Source organism: Euprymna scolopes, chromosome 29 (assembly GCF_053919585.1).
Source record: "Euprymna scolopes isolate OS-2025 chromosome 29, ASM5391958v1, whole genome shotgun sequence".
Taxonomy (NCBI): Eukaryota; Metazoa; Mollusca; class Cephalopoda; order Sepiida; family Sepiolidae; genus Euprymna; species Euprymna scolopes.
In genome coordinates this window covers 77,846,332-77,872,308 of record NC_136510.1, presented here as the reverse complement: position 1 = coordinate 77,872,308, position 25,977 = coordinate 77,846,332, and the positions used below count along the sequence as shown (strand labels likewise).

The following is a 25,977-nucleotide window of genomic DNA, read 5'->3' as shown; positions in this document are numbered from 1 at the left end:
ATTTAAATTGAATTTCTTTGTGTTTTTTCTTAATTCCTCACATCTTTGAAGAATTTATAAGAATTAATTTGAGTCAAAACTTAGTTACATTGAAAAATAGGAAAATGTCATTTCTAAAGTTTTCTTTTTTGGTATATACATAAACATTCATTTATTTTATACAAAACTGAATAAAATATGCTTATTTTTTTTGTTCGTTATTATTACATTAAATGTTTGTTTATTCATATAGTTATTATCGGGATTACTAATGTGTTTTTACGTTTTTTATATAAATATTTATTTCACTTCGATACTTCCATATATGACACATAGAACTGGTTTTGCGAAATGGCAGATTACAAATCTCGAAAATTCGTTTTCTGCGAATATGTGTTTAAAAATCCATTTATTTAAAAAATACATGGAATAAAGAATATAAATATGGACAAATTCTTAGACATAAAGATTAGAGGCAGCCATAGCTTAGCAATTTTGAACAGGTAAGTGACTTTTTGGCAGTTATATAATTTTATTAATTTTCCGTAAAGTTAAATTTGTTGATTTTCGTGACATCTTTTTTACAGAAAAACGATGAAAAAACAAAAAATATTGTATATTTCTCGATTAAACCTTTTATGATTTTAAAATTTGGTCTTTGCTCATTTTATTGAAATAAAAATTAGGGTTTGAAATTACATTTTCATTTTGTTATAAGCTTGAAGACATGTAGAGTCTATTCTATTCAATTGTTAGCAATGGCGACTTCCTCAAAAATTCTGATACACCTAGTGATACGATTACTTTTTTGTCTCGACTGTATTTTGATTTAAAAAAATTACAGTAGCTTTGAAACTATCGTCACATTTTCCTTTCGTTTTTTTTTATGTTAAAGATTACATTATAGAAAAAAAGGAAAATGTGATCATTTAAGTTTTACGGTATCTTTTACTTATCACACTGTTAAATAAAAGTACAGAATAGTTATAAAACGTCCCTTCCATCTCTATGTTAAGAATGGATTTCTAAATAAGGTATTGTAAGAAATTCTGCAGAAATAAGCAAGCTTTTTATTGGACGCTTCCTCTGCCCACAGATTTATTTTAACCAATCAAATTGCATGTTATAACTGCCGAGAATGTTCTTGGCACCAATATTCCCTTTTTCAGACCAGAATCCAAAAAGACGCAGGAATGGACAGACGTGGATTTCTCACTCGAATCGAAGGAGCGAAAAATGCTTTGTTGCTTTGAGACGTTTTGATACCCCAATGTGGAGCAGAACATTATCATTGCAATTACCACTGCCCTTTAGTAAGGCGAATTATATTTGCATGCTTGTGCTACAATTTGATGTCTGTCAAGACGAAATTAAGGTCTACGGTTTGACCTGCCTTGTCCACCATTGGACTGACTCTACAGGACACCACGACCATGCGCAGCTGGCAGCATTCATCTTGGAAGACACCTCAACATCTCCAACCTGCGCATTTCTTCGTCAGCGGGAATTTCAACCCAGCCTTTATCGAAGATGAACTATTATTCCCTTCGGGAATGTTACCAACCCATAGTGGCTGATAGCTGAAGATGACACATCTTTTGCAACTTGGACCTTTTTTACTTTAATAAAATTTACGTTGAAATCTTAAGGTGAGCTTGTTGCAATTTCTGTTTGGTTTTCTTCCATTCTGCCGATGGCAAAAACCTTGTGAGAGAAATCTCACATCGTTTTATTTGCAAACGTCGTAATATTTTTTCTCCCCTCCTCCTATCGGTTTTTTTTTTTTTTTTTTGCAAAAGCTGCTATTTTTTCTTCCCCCCATCTTATTGTTTTTTTTTTTTTTTTTTGCGAAAGGAGCTGTTTTTCCCCCCTTTCTAATCGTTTTTTTTTTTTTGCAAAAGTAACGTCTTTTTTTCTCCCCTCTTTTAATCGTCTTTTTTGCAAAAGGCGTAATATTCCCCCTCCTATCGCTTTTTTTGCAAAAGCTGCTATTTTTCTTCCCCCCCTCTTATCGTTTTTTTTTTGCAAAAGTAACGTTCCCCCCGCCCCAACTTTGAATCTTTTTTTCTTTTTTGAAAAAGTTGTAATATTTTCCCTCACTCTCTTAAAAAAGTTGTAATATTTTCCCTCACTCTCTTAAAAAAGTTGTAATATTTTCCCTCGCTCTCTTAAAAAAGTTGTAATATTTTCCCTCGCTCTCTTAAAAAAGTTGTAATATTTTCCCTCGCTCTCTTAAAAAAGTTGTAATATTTTCCCTCGCTCTCTTAAAAAAGTTGTAATATTTTCCCTCACTCTCTTAAAAAAGTTGTAATATTTTCCCTCACTCTCTTAAAAAAGTTGTAATATTTTCCCTTGCTCTCTTAAAAAAGTTGTAATATTTTCCCTCGCTCTCTAGGTAAATGTCTAAACATTCTTGTAAAAATAAATTTTATTCAATTTTATTCTTTAGAAAAAATAATTCATGAGTGCGCCAAACGCAATTTTATCAAGCAAAGTCAGTTTAGGTTAAGAAAAAAAAAAAAAAAAAAAAAGAAGCCACCTTCATACCGGATGTATGATTTTGATTTTTTAAAAATAATAAACGCGGTTTTTCCTATATATTTTTATGCTTATTAGCTAGGTAAATGTCTAAACATTCTTGTAAAAATAAACTTTATTCAAATTTTATTCTTAAAAAAAGATAATTCATGAGTGCGCCAAGCGCAATTTTATCAAACAAAGTCAGTTTAGGTTAAGAAAAAAAAAAAAAAAAAGAAAAAGAAGCCACCTTCATACCCGGTGTATGATTTTGATTTTTTAAAAATAATAAATGCGGTTTTTCCTATATATTTTTATGCTTATTAGCTAGGTAAATGTCTAAACATTCTTGTAAAAATAAACTTTATTCAATTTTATTCTTAAAAAAAGATAATTCATAAGTATGCCAAACAGAGATTTATCAAAACAATTAGTTTTGTTTTAAAATCGAAATCATTGACTTCAACTCCGTTGTTGGATATTAAAAATAATAAACGCGGTTTTCAATATATAATTTCATGTTTATTTGCGAGATTAAAGTGTAAAAATAAGTTGTTTTTTTTCTGTAGAAAGTTGTTTTTATGACGGAATAAAATTTGGCCCGTGGCATACTTTTTGGCGTCCTGGCGTCCCAAAAAGGAATCACCCCCACTCGTTGTCGAATTTATTATCTCGGCTTTAATTTCTCATCTAACCTTTCTTCCAAGCTAGGGTTGTTGTTATCCCTTACAGCTTTAATTAGAATTTATTTAGCCAGTTTTGAGTTTCCAGGTTTCATTTTTTTTTCTCTCTCTGTAATTTGTAGTTCATGCCCTTTTTATTATTCCACGTGGGAACGGCCATTTTGATTTTACATTAATTGGGTTATCAGTAGCATCATGACTAATTCGAATTTACTTTCTCGAATAGAAGCAATGAAATTTTGAATAACAACAACCCTAGCTTGGAAGAAAGGTTAGATGAGAAATTAAAAAAAAATTTTCTCTGGATATGCCCAAATGGATGCCCGAGCTGGACGACCTAACTTATTCAACCAGTTAATTTTAAAATCCTCAATAGAATCCTCGATAGATTCAATATTTGTTGAGATTCGACGGAATTTATGGCAAGAGTTAGGGAAAATTTAGTCTGTTTCGAACCTGACCAGGGAAAGTCAAAAGCTATTGTTCTTATGAAAATGAAATTAGAGTGCCCTCTATGCAGTGGGGATCTGACTTCAAATAAATTCGAATTTCATAGCTTCCTTAGAAAATTTGAATTTTGTACTTCTAATTTCAATGACGCAGATAAATTACTCTTATTAAAATCTAAATTGATGGGGAAGACATTCGATCTCGTATCCAATTTAGATATAAACCGCGAAAATTATGAACAAGCCTTGGCTTGTTTGAAGGGGAAATTTTTAATCCATCTTTAATTATGAATCAAATTTTTGAGGATATTATTCCTCGACCAGAGCAATTTTTATTGATTAAAGACCTTAAAATTCTTCTCGAGCGCGTTAAGCTTGAATTGACTGTGATGGACAAGTCCTTTAGTACAAATTTTTGTTTGGATAATTCTATATCTGGAATTATGGTTGCGCACATTCTGTTTGCTAAATTTCTGAACAGCGTGTGCAGAGATTTAATGGACAAATCTAACGAACGTTTTTCCTCTCTTTCTTCCATCATGTACACTTTTGACATTTTGGATACATTGTGGCATCACCATTAGTTGTGCCGAGGCGGGAAAATAGCCTGCCAAAAATGTTGACGTCTTCTTCGGATTCAAAATCTAATATGGCGAAGAGTTCCGAGCCTAAACAGATTAATTCAAAAAGGAGTAGTAATAACTCTAAGTCTCTTGTAATAATGGCAAGATTAATAAATTTTGTAAATTATGTAGGGTTACTGATCACCTGACTAAAATTTGTTCCAAATATCGAGACTTTGACTCCAAAATTATAAGAGCCAGAGAACTCAAATTATGTTTCAGGTTCCTCGGTGAGCACTCTCAGACTGTTTGCAAGGGGATAAAGGGTTTTCCATATCCTTGCACCGTTTGTGGTTTTAAGAACCATTTTTCTATTATGTGCCCCAAAAGTTCCAAACCCTTTGTGGGACGTACATCATTATCGGGACAGGAAAAATGTATATTTCCTGTACTCAAAAAAATCAATGAAGGCGAAAGGGTGCCCAGTCTATTTTTACTATCTTTTGGATATGGGTAGCCAGAAATCCTTCTTTTCTGATGTAATACTTTAGTATTACATCAGAAAAGAAGGATTTAAGTCCCGGAAATAAATTAAGACCAGGGATGGTGAAAATGCCTACTAATACTCTTGTGGGAACTAATTCATTAAAACTTAGGGAGCTGGAAGTTTCTCTTAAATTGGGACATCAGCATTCCTTTCCTTTTTCTGCCTTGTTTGCAGATGATTTGAGGTTAAAATTTCAAGTGGACAAATTTGATGAGATCAAAATTTGATGAGATCAAAATTTGATGAGATCAAAATTTGATGAGATCAAAATTTGATGAAATCAAAATTTGATGAGATCAAAATTTGATAAGATCAAAATTTGATGAAATCAAAATTTGATGAAATCAAAATTTGATGAAATCAAAATTTGATGAGATCATGTCAAAATTGACTAAAGAGGGTTTTCGTCTTTGTTCTGGATACTCTGAATTGAATGGATCTGCTATTCACGGCATAATTGGCCTGGACCTTATTCCACGGATAGATAATCTCTGTTTAATTAAATGTTTGGGAGGTTCTGCTTGGAAACTCCCCAAATACATAATTCTCTTCGGTGAGGGGTCTAAATTTTTGAATTCCAATGCAAAGGTTAAGGAAGAGTTACTGGCCTTGATGAAGTTATTAAAGCACTACCTACATGCCATTCTTACTTAATTGATAATTAGTGTTAAATCCTGTAGCTACTTACGAGAAATATATGTTCTCGGATGAAGCTGATTCAAACAAGAGTTGTTTACCAATTAAAATATCTGATTTCTCCACATTAACTAAGGCGATTAATGTCTTAGAAAAAGTTTTTAGATTTGGTGACAAATTACGACACTGAAAGACCGATACTGTTAAAAGAGTTAAATTGTTGCTTTTTTCTCAAATGCAAAATGAAGCTTTTCCCTCGGAATTTGATCATTTGAAGCAACCTACAAATAAAGTTACACCCCCAAGAGTGACGGCCCTTAGTTTATTTCTGGATAAGGATGGACAGATGCAGACCCAAAGATGCATTCAGAACTCCAATGTTTTTCCATATGATGTAAAATTTCCTATACAGTTATGAAAAAATAGTCACCTGACTAAATTGGTCATTATTGAATCTCACTTGAATTGTTGTCATATGGGAACAAATTCTACCCTTAGTAAATTAAGGCTATTATCCGGGTTTTGCCTCCCCCAGGGGAGACAAGCAGTGAAATCTGTTCTTCGTAGCTGTATCATATTTAGGAGAATCAATTCCCTACCATACAAGGCTCCCTCCAGGTCTCAACTGCCCTCTCATAGGGTAAATTTTGTTCGGCCCTTCAAATATGTGGGTGTGGACTTTATTGGACATTTTTTGTCAAAAATAATAATCAGGATGTCAAAGTGTACATTCTACTGTTTACCTGTATGAGTTTACGTGCTATACATCTGGTATTACTGCCAGACATGAGCACACACTCTTTTTTATTAACTTTTATTTATTAGGTTCACCAACTTATTCGGTGTGCCCACCCACATGTATTCCGACAACGCTAAATCATTCTTGGCGTCAGGTATTATATTGTCAGACGTACTTGTCTGACGAATTTCAAAAACATTTCAAATCAACTACTATTGTTCATTATACCATTCCTCTTTACTCTGCTTGGCATGGTGGAGCCTGGGAAAGATTGATTAAGACTATTAAACAATGTCTGTCAAAGTTGTTGGGCAGGAGGAAAGTCGGTTATTTCGATTTCCTAACCTTTCGGATGTTCAAAAGGCCATAAATGATAGGCCACTAACATTTATTTCAGCTTCAGATAGAAGCTTTGATATTTTGACCCCCAATGATTTTTTGCAGACAGGATATCACCCCCACCTGCTTATCAATAATTGTAGTTTAGAGGATCTTTCCCCAGAACCTCTAAATAGAAATACATTCTTGCATTCCCTTGAACTGAGGGATGAATTCGTCAGGAAATTTAGACGTATTTGGCACAATGACCACTTGCTTTCAATTAGAGAAGTAGACACCAACATTAAAGATCACAGGGTGAAATTGTTCTTATCAAATCTCCGAATAAGTCCTGACCTCTCTGGGGTTTGGGCAAGGTAATAAAATTATTGGTCGGTAATAACCATAAGGTCTGCTCGGCTTCAGTTTTGAAGGACGGGTGTGTTCAAGTTCATTCTTTAAAAAATATTTATCCCCTAGAGGTAAAACACAATTCGGAATCTGCAATAGCAGAATTTACGGAAGAAGGAGGTCCTTTCTTCTGCCCTACATTTCGATCGCCAATGATGGAACAGCACCTATGGTATGTTGCGACTCATGTGATAATTGGTATCATTTCAGTTGCATTGGGTTTGACCAGCGGGACACCGTAGGTGTGTGGCTGTGTCCGAGTTGTACAGAAAGAATGTTCAAATAAATTCTTATATTCGATTATCGGGGTCGCCGACTCAAGTTAAAGTCACTTTTTCTTATCATTGATAATTTCTGTAGTTAGACTAGAATGACTTGTTATGATTTTGAATTTTGGCAGCAGACACACACATTGAATTCATTGCTATTATTTGTATTAATGTTAAGTCCCTCGGGACAAATTTCTTACCTGTCACTTATTTACAGTTTTTTAAAAGTACATCATTATCTTGTTTAAAAAAGTAATGATTATCCATTACTTTTTCTTCCGTTCGTTGGCAGTGTGTAAGAAATTCTGCAGAAATAAGTAAGCTTTTTATTGGACGCTTCCTGCGCCCACAGATTTATTTTAACCAATCAAATTGCATGTTATAACTAACTGCCGAGAATGTTCTTGGCACCAATATTCCCTTTTTCAGACCAGAATCCAAAAAGACGCAGGGATGGACAGATGTGGATTTCTCACCCGAATCGAGGCAGCGAAAAATACTTTGTTGCTCTGAGACGTTTTAATGCCTAACGTGGAGCAAAACTTTATCATCGCAATTACCAATGCCCTTTAGTAGGGTGAATTATATCTGCACGCTTGTGCTACAATTTGATGTCTGTTAAGACGAAATTAAGGTCTACAGTTTGACCTGCCTTGTTCGCCATTGGACTGACTCTACAGGACACCATGACGATGCGCAGCTGGTAACATTCATCTTGGAAGACACCTCAACACTCCAACCTGCACACTATTTCGTCAGCGGGAATTCAACCCAGCCTTTATTGAAGACGAACTATTATTCCCTTCGGGGTCGTTACCAGTCCATCGTGGCAGATAGCTGAAGATGACGCGTCTTTTGCAACATGGACTTTTTTACTTTAATAAAATTTACGTTGAAGTCTGAAGGTGAGCTTCTTGCAATTTCTGTTTGGTTTTCTTCCATTCTGCCAAGGGTAAAAGCCTTGTGAGAGAAAATCTCACAGTATTTCTACAGGCGCCATTTTTTTCGGGCACTTGTCATTAGAATGAGAGGGAGAAATCAATATTTTAAAACTATGGCCGAAGTAGGAAATAAATAACAAAAAAAATTTAAACTAGATATTAATTACTTCCGGAAAGAACTATTACATGGGTGTCACCGCTTATCAAGGCCCAGAGGCCACTCGAGGATAAGGGTTAATAGGGATACATTAGTCATTGTGATTTTAGCATAGTAAACAGTGGGAATTTTGTAACTTGGATTACTTAGGGGGACGATTCAATTAGAACTTGTTCACATTGGACTTTTTTTTTTTTTTTCATAGGCATCAATACATTATCAAGGCCAAGATTTAATTTAAGATTCGATTTAATTAATGAAAACAGGAAAACTTTTCATGAAACGTATATATATATATATATATATATATATATATATTATTAAAAACTGAAAATGAAAATGACATATTCATAATTATTTAAACTGGGCATGCGCCGTTTGAAAACCAAAACATTGTATAAAAATGTATCCAAATATAATTGTAAAGACATTTATTAAAAAAGTCTGCGTAAGAAAACAATTTTGTAATTTTTTTGTTATTTATTTCCTACTTTGGTCAGAGTTTAAAATACTGATTTCTTCCTCTGATTTTCACAATAGGTGCCCGAAAAAAATGGCGTCTCCATTTTCGGTGATAAACTGTAGAAGTACCCTAAATAATAACGTTATTATTCCAGTACAGTCCGTATTCTACATAAGTACTTTTTTTTTTCAGATAATGTATATAAATTTTATTTTATTTTATGCTAGCAGGCTTGTCCGGCGTTCTCTAGGGTCATAAAAAAATAGAAGAGGTTAAAAAAAAAAAAAAAAGAAAACGTGTGTAACATTTTTATATTAAAACTTCTATCTCTCTACTTTTCTCTATCTTTCTCTCATTTTCGCTTTCCTGTTTTTCCACACCAGTTCCCTTTCACCTTTCTGTCACCTTGGCGCAAACCATATCTCTCTCTTGTTTTAAAATAATAATGATGTAAGCCATTCGTCTCTCCTTGGAAATGGTCGAACCTTCCCGTCTCTCCTGATGAAAGCTGGCCTTAAAGAGGGAAATGTTTTTTTAAATTTTAGATAATATTCATCCAGGACCATGATCAAGAATTTACAAACTTAGCGGCTGTCTGTTTTATAGTTTTTAACTGTCAGTCAGTCAGTCAGTCAGTCAGTCAGTCAGTCAGTCAGTCAGTCAGTCAGTCAGTCAGTCAGTCAGTCAGTCAGTCACACACACACACACATACACACACACACACACACACACACACACACACACACACACACACACACACACACACACACACACACACACACACACACACTGTCCCGATTTACTTGCCTTCGCCCCCTCCCCGGCCCGAGGACAAGGTCTCACACACACACACACACACACTTCCTTATTGAACGTCTCTAAATAATCAAATTCTACTCAATTTCTCCCACTAACGATTAATACATTAATAATGGTGACCACGGTTTATTCATTAACACTTATCCTCGAGTGGCCCTCGGGCCCTTGATAAGTGGTGACTCCTATTTATAAAAGGTGATTTCCAGTAGAAGTAAAATTCAATGTAAGAGACATCATGGTAAATTTGGCCTTTTAGCAAGGAGCAAAATGTAGTATCTGTTGTAATACAGTTTTTTTTTCTGTTCTCAGTCAGTGAAGGATAAACCCTTTTTGACTGAATCAATTTTAATTTTTATCACAATCCAGAATGTATTTTTTTGGGGAGTTGGATTTTCTCTACATTAAAAACTGACCCTGTATCTAACTCTGCCCTTGGGGATAGGGGGTGGTGGCAGTGGCAGAAGCAAGTAAATCGGAACACACACACACACACACACACACACACACACACACACACACATATATATATACTAGCAAAAGTACCCGTCGTTCATTGGGTTCAAAAACAGCCTACAGAAAATAGACTCTGATTTATGAAAGTATGATAGGTTATGAAAAGGAAGGGTTGTAAAGAGATAGCTTCGAATTTGGGTGTATCAAAACCAAAGCAAAATATGACGAAAATAAAAATAAAATAGATAAACCCCATAATTTATTATACCATACCTCTTCACACTGAAACACTTATCACAATATTCTGTGGATCTATATTAAAAAACCTTGTTAAACTTTGTGACATATTTCCATTTTATGGAGGTCAGGCGCGAACGAACACCCCATAATTTTATTATACCATATTTCTTCAAACTGAAACATAATTATCAAAGTATACTTACGCAGATAGATATGAAAAGTCTTTATTAGAGTTTGTGCCTATTTCCATTCTATGGAGGCCAGGTGCGAACGCAGACTCCACAATTTTATTATACCATCCCTATTTAAGTTAAAACATACTAATCAAAGTATTCTTATGTACATCTATATCAAAAACACTTGTAAACGTTTTTTTTTTAATTTTTAAATTTTTTATTTCCATACTTTGTGGACCAGGCGCGTACGCAGACTCCACAATTTTAATGAACCACCGTTCTGCCAGATCAAACATACCCATTCCTGTGTCTCGATACATCTTCTATCATTATATGTAATCAGTTTTTTTAAAATAGTCAACCACATAGGAACCTATTCGTGACCACACACACACACACACACACACACACACACACACACACAGACACAGCTTTATATATATATATATATATATATATATATATATATATATATATATATACACACACACAGCCGATATCCTCTACCAAAGTTGTTTTCATGTGTTACTTTATCCCTTTATGACGTCATAAATGATTTCCTTTAGATATCATCCCATGTACACACGTTGATAAGCAAGCAAGCAAGCAAGCAAGCATAAGAGTATAGATTGATTAGTTAGTTTGACATTTTGAGGAGCTAGATATCACCCCACATTGAGCCGATCTTGTCATAAAGCAGAAGCAGGAAGAGGGAACCCACAGGTAACCATTTTTTTTTTTTTTCCTAAAAAAAAAAAAAAAAAAATGTTATTCAATTTTACGTTCCTAGCCCTGGAATTTTTCTAATTAAACGTTTTATTTCTTTTTAAGATTTGAAATTTTAATTAAAATACTTTCAAATTCATTTCAAATATTTAATATTCACGTAAATCATTTTTTCTTTTTGCTTGAAGTATAAAGCTAAGAAAACTCGGGGATAAAGTAGGATTGTCCAAAGTGCAAATGCAGTATTGTGGTGACTGGAACTAGTTTAAAAGAATAGATGATGCACGACCCGCAATCCATTCCACCCAATTTGGCTTTGTGTCATTTTTTTTGTATCTTTTGTGAATTGTTGCTTTTTGTAAAATTTATTTTAAAAATTATTCACAAATAAATATAATGAAGCCAAGAATAAAACAGCTTAATTGTTTAAGCATAAGTTGAAGATAAAATTCCAAAATAGTTAACAGTCGAGAAATTAAAAAAAAAAAAACCTAAAAATAATTCAGAACAAACTCATTAAAATAAAATCATTGATACATCTACAGAATTTGAACCGAACTGTTTTTTTTTTTTACCCTTATTTTAAACTAATCATAAATTAAATTTCAAGATACTTCTGCAGAATACAGACCCCACTATTTTTTTGATTGAATTTTTGAATTGAATTTAATTTTTATGGTATATTTTGTTTATTACATTGTTACGTGAAAGCACAGAATAGTTACAAAACACTCTCCCCTTATGTTAAGAATGGGTTTCTAAATAATAACGTTATTATTTCAGCATAGTCCGTATTCTGCATGAGTATCAATTTTAGATTTAGTTTGGCAAAAGCCAATTTGGTTTGGTTTGATTTACTGCGCTGAAGCAGGTCAGCTGTGACAGATTGCTGGGACTCGATGGTCTGCCATACGAACTGTATTTGAGGTTGTTGCCCATGTTTCTGCCTCTTCTGACAGATGTTTAACCATTGGTTTGCTCAGGGATTCATCCCGGGGCAGATTATCAAGAGAGTGATCACATTGCTGAGGGAAGGTGACGGGTATGGCGGGAAAGAGATGATTACAGGCCCATAACTCTGCTAAACACAGAGTTGAAGATTTTGGCCAAGGTCCTGTTGAATCGGCTGCAGGTTGTTATCAGCGAGTTGGTTGAACCGGAACAAAATTATGCTGTGAAGGGGAGATCGATTCAGAACAACTTGCGCCTGATCTGCATGACCCTAGAGGGGGAATAGATGATGCTGCGCTGATCAATTTAAATCAGTCCAAAGCATTTGATAGGGTCGACCATCGTTTCCTGGCATCTGTCTTTGAGGCTGCTGGTTTTAAACTGGACTTCTGCAAGTGGATCTCCGTGATGTATCAACAGCCCACGGCTGTTGTGCAAGTCAATAGAAAGAGCTCGAAACCCTCTGTTATCTCTTGGTCAGTTCGTCAGGGTTGTCCGCTGTCGCCCCTGCTTTACATTCTGGCCTTGAAGCCTCTGCTCCACAAGCTGAGATGTGGGGAGGCAAATTTGGCCCAGTGTAGAATGGTTCTGCCTGGCAGCTCAGTTGCCAAGGTATTCACGTTTGCTAATGATGTCACGGTCTTTGTGTTGAACTTTAGAGACAACGAGATCATGTCGGAGGTGCTTGCATGGTACGAAAGAATCACGGGGGCCAAAATAAACTGCAGTAAGTCGGTTGGACCCCAGTTGGGCGCCTGGAGTGGCAACGCAAACTTCCTGGCACCCTTCGCCTGGGCGGATGGCCCGGTTCGGATCATCGGCATGTGGTTCAGACTGGGTCTCCAGCTTGACAAAAATTGGTTGGAGGTATGGTCAAAGGTGGAGGCTGCAGCCAGCTCGTGTCTTCTTAGGAAATTTTCCTTAAAGGGTAGAGCTGAGATGTGCGCCACATATGTCTTCCCTCTTATCCTTTACTGACTGGCCATACTTCCCCTCTTGCACAACACCTACAAGCTCTTGTTGAACTCTTGTTCTCGCTCCTTTTGGGACAAAGGAAGACACTGGGTAAGCAGACAGGTCTGTATTCAGCGTCCATGTGAGGGAAGCTTGGGAACGCTGAACTTGAAGTGTCATCGAGACGCAGAGAGGTTGGCCTTCCTGAGCCATTACCTTCAAGATGATCAACCGTGGCACCCTGTGATCACTGCTACCTTTCCCTACCTCATTCTCGACCCTTCTATCGAAAGTCATCGCAGGCCGCGGGGAGATTCAGCCTTCCTGAAAGAGTGCTGAGCTGTGCTAAAATGACTACCAAGGTCCTGCGACCTTGTGACTGCCACCCGTAGGGAACTCCACAAGGATCTAGTGAGAGGGGGTGCCGACGACTTGCTATGCACGTGTTTGAGTTGGAAGCAGAGTAAGATCCGCTCAGCATGGAGTTAGGCACTAAGTTCGAGTCATCTGAACAACTAAGAGTTCTCACTGACCTGGCAATTGGCCCAAAACGCGCTTCCCCTCAACAATATACAATGCAGTTCTGGTTTCTTGGAGTTACCTGCCTGTCCTCATTGTGGGACGACGCTCATAGAAACAACTGATCACAAATTTTCCGAGTGCTACAAACTCCACTGGTACTGGTTGTATGATAGCGAGGTGACAGCACGCATCGACCCTGAGCATCCTTGCCCGATTACCATATCAAACATAGTGGACAATGTGAAGCCGCCGTGGGACGGGAAAGACAAATGGTCTGCATTGCAATCCTGGCCGTGGCAAGAATGGTGATTTGGACGTTGAGACTGCAAGATAGCCGGTGGGTGCTGCCTTTTTCTGATCAGGATCTGATCGCTAGCTTTAAACACCAACTATGGGTGAAGATCAGATGTGACAGAAGAAGGCTGCATAGCGTGGCTTTTGAAAGAAGATGGATACATGTAGCAAGTATGTGTGTACAAAGAGGGGCCAAATTTGAATACGTGTTCCCACGCCGCTTTCCAATTTTACTTTCTTCAGCTTCTCAGCCAGCTGAATAAATTTTTTTTCCCTTATTAGAAAGCCTCCAAGACCCCCAACCTCCAAAATCCACAATTTTTTCTCTTGTCCCCCCCCCTCACGAAATTCAACCCATCTTGGAGGAAATCAAATCTAACACTAACCCTCCCCCCTCACCACCCCTTTTTTTTAAGGGACCCCCCCCCTCCATTTAGAGGTTGACTACGAAGCTCTGGTTCCTTTACAAACCAGAGTGAAACGGGTGGACTAGCATCTTAGACAGGGTTGGGAGGGTCTTACTAATTACATTTTATTTCTCTTTTTATTTTTCCCCACACCCTCGATACAAATGAAATTTTATTAATACTATCTGTTTTTGTATTTTTTGAATAGATAAAAAATGTTTAAAAATTGGGTTTAAGTAGGACCCCTCCCCCACACACACAAACACATTTAAAAGGGTAATTATGATAAAAGATGCTAAGAGAGAAAGCCTTTAAATTTTTAACAGAGACCAAATGGACCCCCCCCCTTCTTTTTTGAGTTGGCTTTGCGCCTAAATTTTTTGTTCACTTTCCTTTTGTATTTATCTTTTTCTATTGAATAAAAAATTTAATATCTCAAAGTGCAGCAATCTGTTCTGACGCTGCTGCACTTAAGTATGTTGTGGGGCTATCGGGTGTCGATGTTAATCCCGCAAATTCAAAATAATAAATAATAAATCAGTGATAAGAATCGAGTTGAAACAATCAAGCAAAGATGACTGCGCCGAATGTATAAATTAAATAAAAATTTATTTTTAAAAAATTGTAAATGAATGAAAAGAGAAGATAAGAAAGTTTCTTCTTAATTGAAAGTCTCTTCCTACGACTGAGGTGATTGAATGAAAAGGTTCTTGGTTAGAAATAACCAGTCTTTTTACAAAGAATTAAGCAATATAAAAAGTCCATCGCTTACTTAGCGGAGAGATAGAAAAGGGTAATAAAAAGTCCATTAGGGTTGCAAGTCCGTATCCACGTGGAGGAATTAATTGTCGGGCACGCGCGTGTTTAACGTCCAAACGAGTCGATGTTGATGTTTACGCCATGGTGTTCAAAGGTCGACTCCCGTTTGGGCGAAAAATGCCCTTTTTATACTTGTCCGACCGGCCCCAGGGGAGGGGCCTTCAGAAAAGACATTTTTAAAAATTTGTTTTCCTTGTAATCCGATTGGATGAAAAGAATAACATTCTTATGACGTAAGATGCCTTAAGTGACGTCCGCACAAACAACTGAAGTTCCGTTTAAGACCCACTGAATTTACGTGGGGGGGGGGGGGCAAAGGTAAATGTACGCGCAGCTGAAACGATGTTTATACATCCACGCGTGCGCAACTGAGTTTTACTGTTCCATTATTTTGTTTTGAGTAGATTCGACGCGCGTGCGTCGGGGCTACGATAAGTACTTGGTCCTTGGTTAATGTAGAGGAAAACCTTCATACCGAGACAATTACTATTTATTTGGACACTGCTAGAGTGCTCGCACATTAAAAACCAACTTTGCGTCTAACTCTGCCTTCGTGAGGATGCAACTAAAAAAAGAAAAAAAAAGAAAGTTGCTTTAACTAGTGTCATGTGTTTGCAATGAAAGGGAGACAAGTGACATTATCTACAAAGGTAAGGGAGATAACTTTTCAGATAATCTGATCTATTTTACTACTTTGATATTTTGGCACTTTTGTCAAAATGGGGGAATAATGCAAGGGGAATAACTAGGTTTTACTAAGAAATTAAATTTTTAAGACGGGATTTAGGAATCTGAAAACTATGATTTGAACGCATCATTTGAACATATATCTATCATATAATAAAAAGGCATTATTTTTACATCTCCGATTGTTGATAACATTTTTATGTTTAAATAACAGAGTTTGATTGATCAAATTAAGCATTATAAAATTTGTTTTTATTATTATCAAAAATAAAGATGTTTGAAGCCAATTAATATTGACTAAGGACGCTGAAAAATATAATATGTACAAGAATACTTGAACAATAGGCATTAGGCACCTCCAAAATTCACCACAGAATTACCCCCCTATATGTAACACGATGTAACTTTATTATGAGTTAATATTATCAATATAACCTTTGTACCATTTAAAAGAAGGGCAAAATAAACTAGTAATAATTAAAAAAAAAAAAGAAGTTTTTCATCGTACGAAAATAATGAAATTGCAAGACGGAAATCATGTTTACATAATTGGCGCTTTAAAATAACGTTCCCATGTAGTAAGAATTCCGAGCGTGAAAACATACCTGTGTTTACTAAATCTAGCAACAATCAACTAATGGTCAGATTTTCGTGAAATTTTCGATACTTATTCATTTAAGAATGAAATTACATATAAAATGCAATTTCCGTAAAATATATGAGGGGAAATATATTCTTTTTTTAGTGCATGCCCCTCCTATTTATTTTTTTCGAAATTTGAACAAAATATATATATATATTGAGATTGTCGGACTGACTTCCTCATCTTGGTTGTTATAGTCACTGGTGATAATGGCGAGCCCATAGCTAGCCCCTCCTCTTGTCGGTATAGGTCAGTACCCATTCTGAAGTAGGTTTTTTCTATGCAGAATGTCAGCATTTCCATTAAGTTTGGCAATCGTAAACATGTGCGCTCTTCTATGGAGAGGTCCACAGCTAGTTTATCTTGAATTACTGCTAGTGCCTCACTAGTTGGGACTTTAGTGAACAGGCTAACCACATCTAGGCTTACCATTGATGGCGAACATATACATGAAATACTTTGAAGACATGGTATTAGGTTCAGCTCCCTTAAAGCCAACCATGTGGCTAAGATACGTTGATGACACCTTCATACTCTGGTCCCATCAGGAAGACATCAAGGCTCTCCTAGACCATGTGAACTCAATAAGACCATCGATACAGTTCACAATGGAGAAAGAAAAAGATAACCAACTGGCCTTCCTTGATATACTCGTATCACGCACAGAGCATGGGTTTAAGACATCCTTATATCGCAAGCCTACCTTCACCGGACAATACCTTAACTTCAACTCCCATCACCCATACAGTATCAAACATGGAATCGCACGCTGCCTACAACATCGAGCAGAGACAATAAGTAGCGACACCATTACATACCACCAAGAAATGGTCAGGTTGAAGAATACCCTCCGTTGTAACAACTACCCCGATACCCAGACGTGTTAATAGTATAAAAGAGGAGAATGAAACCCAAAAACCTCCAACGGTCTGCCTACCATACATACGAGGCATCTCCCAAAAGATTCAGAGAATATGTGCCCCCTACAACATCAGGACGGTATTCAAGAGCGAGTCAACACTCAGACAACACCTGGTACGAGTGAAGCCCCGCATGAAGGAGAACATGACCAAGAAGTACATATACTCCATCCCATGCAGTTGCAAAAAGGTTTACAAGGGTGAAACATGCCGCCCCCTCAAAGTAAGGGTGGAAGAACACCGAAAAGCGGTAACTAAAGGGGAGACGGAAAAGTCGGGTATAGCCAACCATGTCTGGATGGAGAGGGGGGGCATCGCCCCCTATGGGATGAAGTAAAAGTAATAAACAGAGAGACCCACTGGAAAGTGAGAAAACTTAAAGAAACAACTCACATGCTCGGACATAACAACCTACTGAGCAAACCAAGCGTAGAGCTGAATGCAATTTTGACACCTCTAATAGAGAGAGAAAACCTTGAATAACAACATAGGTTTAACATTAACAAAAACCAACTAAGAATTGTCCTAGTGACATATGGCCGAGTGGTCCTAGACGTTGTATCAAAGTTTACAGTTACCCAAAGGTGCTGAGTTCAATCCTGAACAAAGGCAGTGAAAAGTAGCATTCAAAACAGAGAATCAGCAACTATGTCCCAGAGACTAGCTGGATTCCGAACACGGTATCCCCGTAATAATAATAATAAAGGGTTGGGTTCGAGACTCCTAACAAACGGTTCCCCAGTTCGATACAAAACACCTGATGAAGGCCAGAGGGAAAAACGGCCGAAACGTTGTGGCTATAACAACCAAGATGAGGAAGTACGTCCGACAATCTCAACAAATGAAAACACATCTTAAAAATACAGACAATTACTATATATATATATATATATATATATATATATATATATATATATTTAAATCTATCGAAATTTCTGTCTATCATGAAACATAAGAGTTCAAATAAGTAAAAAATATTTATTTAAAAAAAATTTAAACACACGTATTGAACAAAAACTTACCTTGAAGTTGCAATTAAAAAATTGATATAAATTTTATACCGTTATGTTTGTTTTTTCTAATTAATATATACTATTATTAGTTGAATTGCCGAAAAAAAAAAGAAACTTCGTAAAAATTAATTACTTTTTAAAAGATTAAAAACGATTAAAATTCCATTATTTCAAAATGTTCCGTTACAACATAGATTTTTAATTAATTGTGTTTAATTTTTTTTCTTGCCAGCTATTTTATCGCCAGATTAAAACTGATTAAAAATATTATTGCACAAAAATTAAACATTTTCTGAGCCTCCTATGATATCTAATGATATGATATCTAATTTGTCTCTTTTTACCAAACAAAAGTATGGAAGCCGGTAACCGTATTTCATATTTAATATACAAATATTTAAAATATTATTATTCATTAAATCTTAAAGCCCAACAAAATTATAACAAAAATTAATTATTAATTGAAGACGATAAACAAAGGAAAAATGGTGGGATCTTTCTATTGATCCGGTAAATATCTCACTGCTGATGCTATTCTCTATCTATATAAGAGCCAGGTACGCCCAAGGATGGAATATTGTTGCCACATCTGGGCAGGAGCTACTAGAAAGGACTTGTCCTGCCTTGATAGAGTTCAAAATAGACTTTGTAGCCTCGTAGGGGATGTCCTTTTCTCTTCCTTGCAACCTCTATCTCACAGAAGAGATGTTGCGAGTTTGTCTCTGATGTATCGTTATTTTCATGGAAGGTGTTCAACTGAGCTTCAATCTATGGTCCTCTCTCACCAAACTTTCACAAGAAACACTCGTCTAGCTGTACACACTATCAATAATTCCCCCACTCTTTATCTGTGCCTAAACCTAAACGTAGATTCCATGAACAAAGCTTCTTTCTTAGAACTGCACGCCTGTGGAATTGTCTTCCATTTTCCTGCTTTCCGGCTGACTACAATATGGTTGTGTTTAAGTCTAACGTAAATAAGTTCTTGATGAGCCGTTCTATATAAGTTATCAAATTTACCAAATTTTCATTACTAATGATTACTATATTGTCCAATTTCTACTGTACACTCTTTAACCCTTTTCCTTGAGTGGCCTCGTGGCCTTGATAAGTGGTGATGCCTATGTAAAAAAAAAAAAAAAAGAAAAAAAAAAGTTTTAAAATATCATTAAGTCGCTTCTGCTTTTCCATAGTTCGTATAGTTAACACAAGTCTGATGTCACGGAATCATGTGTTCCTTTTTCACAATTCTTCACACTCGTTTGGGAGTGCCTATTGAACAATATAACAATTTTGATTATTCGCAATCTTAACTTATTGTTCTAAGGGAGGTAACTCTATGTTACTAAGAATTATTAGAAAAATTAATTTTTTTCACCTACTTTATTTAATGCAACAAAGTTTTAAACAATAACAAAAAAACAAACAAACATGTAAAATGCGACGATATCGTAACTTTTCTTAAACAAAACATTCGAGCAGTTGTAAGAAAACATGCATTTTTAAACTACTTTAGTAAAATAGTTACTTCCCTTAGAACAATAGGCTAAGATTCCGAATAACCACAATTTTTATTAGAATTAATACATCGAATGAATGTAAAAGATTCGTTACAATTAAGTATAGCTATAATAAAAACGGAATTTTAACTAATAGTAAAAATTTGTAAAATAAAGTTGATTCATTATAATTTTTGCAGCATTCTTTTTTTAATCTCCATAAAACCGGTGAATTTTCAAAAAATTTACCCAAAAGCTAAAAATGGGAAAATTGGAACTGCATGTTTATTCTACATATTTGACATATACAATGAAAACAATGCGATTTTTAAAATTCTCTCAAAAATCAAATAATTGATTAATTTTGTTAATTTTTTACAAACTTATTTAGAAAATGCTGAACTATATATAAACTGAAATAAAATAATATATAAAAATTCTTATATATATTTGTTGTTGCTTTTTTTTCAAAGGATATATACGGTTAATAGTGGCTTCGCCTCAGAGCTAATGTTTTTAATTTACTTAGAAAGTCGCCCATAATTTGTTTAGACGTATATAACATTTTTATTTATTTATTATTTTTAAAACAGTAATTTACGTACATGGGTGTTTCGAGGTAACTACCTCTCGTCAGCGAGAATATGGTCTGAAGTTCGATCCCTAGAAACAGTCGAGCTACGCTGACGAGAGGTAGTTACCTCGAAACACGCGCGTACGTGGATTACTGTTTTAAAAATAATAAATAAATAAATATATATATATATATATATATATATATATATATATATGTCATCCTCATACAGTACTGTTTAGCTGTTTCACAGCTCATCAGTGTTGCTAGACAAGCAACTACCGCAAGCCAGTATCGAAACACTACCGCCCAAACGACAGTCGGAGCTTCTAATTGTTGCGCTATTCGGCTGCTGCTATGTGGGTAGTGAATTAACAGTGTTTTGACACTGTCCAAATACCTGCTCAATTTGTTTACACAAAGAGCATCGCTTCATACGCTAATAGTAATTTGTATATCACTTCCCAATATGCTCAACCCAAGATAGGGAGCATTAGAAAGAGAAAAAAAAAACAAAAAAAAACTGAAGAAGTAAAAGAATGTGAGATTGGATCCACAAACAATTTCGCAGCTCCCACAAGCCACGAAAACCACAGACCAAAAGTCGAAGATGCGAATTTCACCCTCATTAGGGTTCATCAGTTGGACAAATATAAACTCAGGATTTAAAACCCGAGTCACTTGTATGCGAGGCAAGCACACCACCACCCGAGTCACTATGCCCCAACACAAGAAAGTCTATAAACTAACACAGATCAAGCAAACCACAGCGAAGTCTATGGAATATACCTACTTCTTCTTAGCAAGAGTTATAGTCATCTAACCCCTAAGAATCCAGGCCGATGCCTCACAACTAAGATTTTACACTTGCTAGAACGATGTTATCCAACAAGCTAACCAAGTAAGCAAATTGAATTAGATTTTCGATTGTGAGATGATATACAGTAGAACCCCGGGATATGGTGTTTCAGGTTACGATGTGGAATATGATGCTTTTCCGGCTCCTGATTACGGTATTTGCCCCACCTTCCTGTGTTACTTACAATGTTATTTGATCATATACATGTGTATTATATACTGTACTGCATTTTGTTACTAATTTTTAATATGTACTGGATAACATTTTTCTTAGGTTCTGCCATATGACGATTTCACCTTACAATCCCAACCCTGAAACAGATTAATGCGTATCCCAGGGTTCTACTGCATTATTATTTTCACAATCAAACAATGACACAGCTCATGCAAGTCATGAAAGCCACAAACCGGAAGTCCAAGATTTGAAGGTGAAACTCGAGTTTTGGACTTCGGGTCTGTGTCTTTTATGGCTTGTGACATTGCTTGATTGTGGAAATAATTATATATCATCTCACATTCAAATATATATACATATATACGAGAAAACAGTTAATAAAACGTGTTAAAAAACACTTTGAAAAAGAGTTAAAAACATATTTAATCTGAAAAGGAAACACTTGATAAGTGGATAGTCCTTAATCCATGGAGTTTCGATATACAGTGATGATCATATTTATTGGCACGGTAAAATAAAAGTTAAATTTTGTCTAATAAATTCTAAAAAAGGGATTAAATTAAAGAAAATAACAAAGTATATTATGTATTTTTAACTGGCCTTTCCGATGCAGCAATCGGATTTTAGAAAAAATAAATAACAAAGGAACAACAAACATAATTGCAAAAAAACCCTTGTTCAAAATTATTGGCACGATTTATTTAATAATCAATTGTATAGCCTTTGGCCTTGATTACCTTCCTCAGTCGCTTTTCATAGTTTACAACCAAGTTGTTGCACTCTTCAGTAGTAATTTTAGCCCACTCTTCCTGACAATAATCCTCCAATTGAATAAGATTCTTAGGCTTCCTTTGCATTACCCTCAATTTTAATGTTCTCCATAAATTTTCAATTGGATTAAGGTCTGGGCTTTGTGATGGCCACTCCAAAACATTAATATGATTGTCCTCAAGCCATTTCTTAGTCAGTTTAGCCGAATGCTTTGGGTCATTATCTTGCATGAACCACCAACGACGACCAAGTGAGAGCTCTTTAGCAGAGTCTTTCAGGTTTTCATCCAATATTTTAACATAATCTTCCTTTTTTATGCTACCTGTGACCTTAACAAGTCGCCCTGGTCCAGGGGCAGCAAAGGATCCCCAAAACATCAAACTGCCTCCACCGTGCTTCACTGTGGGTATGGTGTTCTTAGGCAGGAAAGCTTCGCCAGATTTTCTGTAAATATAAGACACTTTATTATGGCCAAATAACTCTATTTTCGTTTCGTCAGTCCATAGAACACGTTTCCAGAATGCAACATCTTTATCAATATGACGTTTTGCAAAGGCTAGCCTTGCTTTCAGGTGCATAGGTTTCAATAAGGGAGTCTTTCTCGGACGACATGCTTTTAAACCAGCTCTCTTCAAAACTCTACCAACTGTATGTCGAGATACATTCACTCCAGAGGTGCTCTGTTCATCAACAATCTCCCCAACAGAGATCCTTGGGTTTTGTTTTACTTGTTGAACAATTTTCCGTTCATCTCTTGGGGAAAGAATCCTTTTTCTCCCTCTACCCTCTAAACTCATAACGTGGCCTTGCGATTTGAACTTGTTTATTATGGCTCTAACAGTGGATTTGGGAAGGTTTAGCTTCTTTGAAATCTTATCATAGCCCTCCCCATTGGTATGGCATGCTACAACAAGCTTCCTGACGTCTTCGCTGTGTTCCTTAGTTTTAACCATGGCGATTGAAAATTATAATTTAGTCACTTATAATAGTTTAAATAAATCGCTATCTAAAAATTATCTGAAAAAAATTATTCACTGAATTAGCGTTAAACAAGCATAATATGGCTATAAAAAAGTTCAGAAAGCATGTAAACCGGAAATTGATTGATATTATACTGATACTAAAAGAAAAACAAAGCCGTGCCAATAATTTTGAACAAGGGTTTTTTGCAATTATGTTTGTTGTTCCTTTGTTATTTATTTTTTCTAAAATCCGATTGCTGCATCGGAAAGGCCAGTTAAAAATACATAATATACTTTGTTATTTTCTTTAATTTAATCCCTTTTTTAGAATTTATTAGACAAAATTTAACTTTTATTTTACCGTGCCAATAAATATGATCATCACTGTATATATAATTTGGCCAGCATTTTCCTTTTATTTAGGTTTTATTGAACAACAGAGATAATTCCTGTTTGTTTCTCTTGCAGACCGTTTTCCCATTTGGCAGGCCAATGGTTTGAACGTTCTGTTCAAGTGTAAAAAGAAATTTGCCATAGTCGCAAACGTTTTTGACTTCCATGTTGTCTTCAGGCAAATGATGAATTAACAATTGAGTTTGGTAAATTTATTGAAAAAGCTGATTAAAATCATTCAAAATCGTTAAAAGCACTTAAGCATGCCCCCCCTTTCATATTGAGCCTGATTGATGACCGGTTTAATTATTCGAATGAGCAGGGCTTCAATGATGCTTGCATGATATCACCATACTTTCCCTTAAGCACGTCTGTTGGACTTTATTAAGTACAATACTTAATAGTTTTTTTTGTTTTTTTTTTTAATGGAGAGTAGAAAACGCATTGTGGATGCGTTATCGGCAGCTCCTGTTACTCTCGCTTCTTCTTATTTGTCCCTCAGTCGTCATTTTTTAATGAGTGATTTTTCTGACAAAGGGAGAAGAAAAAGCTGTTTTCTAGGTTGGCAGTATTTTGTGCGAACAGTTGGCTGAGATGGCGGAAATTTTCTGTTTCTATGTCTATCATTGTAGCCATGTCACTAGTAAGGGTGCTGGAGGTAAACGTTTTGTCTGGGCTGACGTTATCCGCCTGATAGTCAGGGACCCGAACCTTGGATTAACCACTAAGGAGGCTGTCCTATCAGCAGGTGCAAAGTACTGGGGCTGCTGTATTGCCATTTGGTGAATGGATTCTGGACCATGCAGTAGCTTCTGGTGGGGCCTCTCGATGCCATACTAGTGGGTAATTGTTCCGGCTTTACCTTATCATTAGCTACAAATAATAAAAAAAAATTCTTCGTTTCTTTTTCTCTCTTAATTTCCCCTCTCTGTCCTGCTCTACTAAGTAAATCTGACGACCTAGTCCACAAATTTCAAAATTTCATCATGACAAGTTTCAAGAAAAAATACACGATTAAACCCGGTTCTCCAACTTCCAACGTAGACCCCTACTACCATGTCTCCTCCAACATCAGGGGTCTACGTTCTAACCTTCCAGAGGTTGAAACCCAATTACAGGAGACTAAACCAGACCTTTTATTTTTAAGTGAAACTGGCATTGGACAGGCTATTTCTCTAGAAGAGTTCGCAATTAAAGGATACTCTAACTTAACCTCTAAATCTGACCCCCAAGATCGCCATGGGCATGGAATATGTGCCTATATTAAAGATAGCTTTCCATGTGGTAGGGACATCTCCAGGGAAGATCCTAACTTACCCTATATGTGCTTCCGGGTTGCTTTAGCTCACACTACGGCATTTTTATTTACTCTCTATCGCCCCCACAACAGCGGAGTTACTATATTTAAAAGCATATCTGAGAAAATTGACCAAGTCCTATCTGCTTATCCTTCAGCTAACATTCACGTATGTGGAGATTTCAATGTTCACAACGTCGAATGGTTGACCCACTCAAACAAGACCGATGATGAGGGGAGGTTCTGTCATGATTTCTCCATTGCCTATGACCTCACTCAGATTGTTCAGGAACCCACCCGTGTGCCCGACAATGACGGCCAGTATGCGAGCCTACTAGACCGTATAAACAATGAAGAAACAAAAGCAGATATTGAACATATGTTTTATTCTTAGGGGAGAGGAATCTTTAAGGGTGAGAGAGAGAGAGAAGATAAAGAGTGTTCCATCCTCTTTCCCAAATTTGACTACTGTGCACGTTTGAACTCTCATCGTCGAGTTGATCCTCGAGTTGCCTATTGGCCTTGATAAGTGCTAATATAGAGAGAAGAGAAACAGGGTGAGAGAGAGAGAAGATAAAGAGTGTGAGAGAGAGGCAGAAGAGAAAGTTGTTCCATCCTCTTTCCCAAATTTGAATACTGTGCACGTTTGAACTCTCATCGTCGAGTTGATCCTCGAGTTGCCTATTGGCCTTGATAAGTGCTAATATAGAGAGAAGAGAAACAGGGTGAGAGAGAGAGAGAGAAGATAAAGAGTGTGAGAGAGAGGCAGAAGAGAAAGTTGTTCCATCCTCTTTCCCAAATTTGACTACTGTGCACGTTTGAACTCTCATCGTCGAGTTGATCCTCGAGTTGCCTATTGGCCTTGATAAGTCCTAATATAGAGAGAAGAGAAACAGGGTGAGAGAGAGAGAAGATACTAGACCTTTTTCTCACAACTTGCCCTGAACTATGTTCAGTTTCTGTTCTGTCGCCTCTTGGATCTTCCGACCACTCTGTTGTATCAATTATATCGATACACTAAGGCTGACTGGGATAGCTTCCGTACATTTATAACTGATCTACCTCTGCATTCCATATTTAAAAAGGATGTGTCCTCTATAGTATTAGACCTGACGGAATGGCTAATTGTAGGTATTGATCGTTTCATACCCT

At 36.2% G+C, this 25,977-nt stretch overlaps 2 protein-coding genes across 3 annotated transcripts in view; one reads left to right on the top strand and one right to left on the bottom strand.

Annotated features, from left to right (window-relative positions):
* The window catches only part of LOC145252734 (uncharacterized), a 676,168-nt gene that overhangs the window by 290,272 nt on the left and 359,919 nt on the right, over positions 1-25,977 (bottom strand). The window lies entirely within an intron of this gene.
* LOC145252354 (uncharacterized) overlaps positions 1,133-25,977 on the top strand; it is a 58,441-nt gene continuing 33,596 nt past the window's right edge. The window contains exons 1-2 of the mRNA XM_080111755.1: positions 1,133-1,628; positions 7,541-8,016. The gene's annotated coding sequence lies outside the window, so the exon portion shown is untranslated. The remainder of the gene's footprint in view (positions 1,629-7,540; positions 8,017-25,977) is intronic.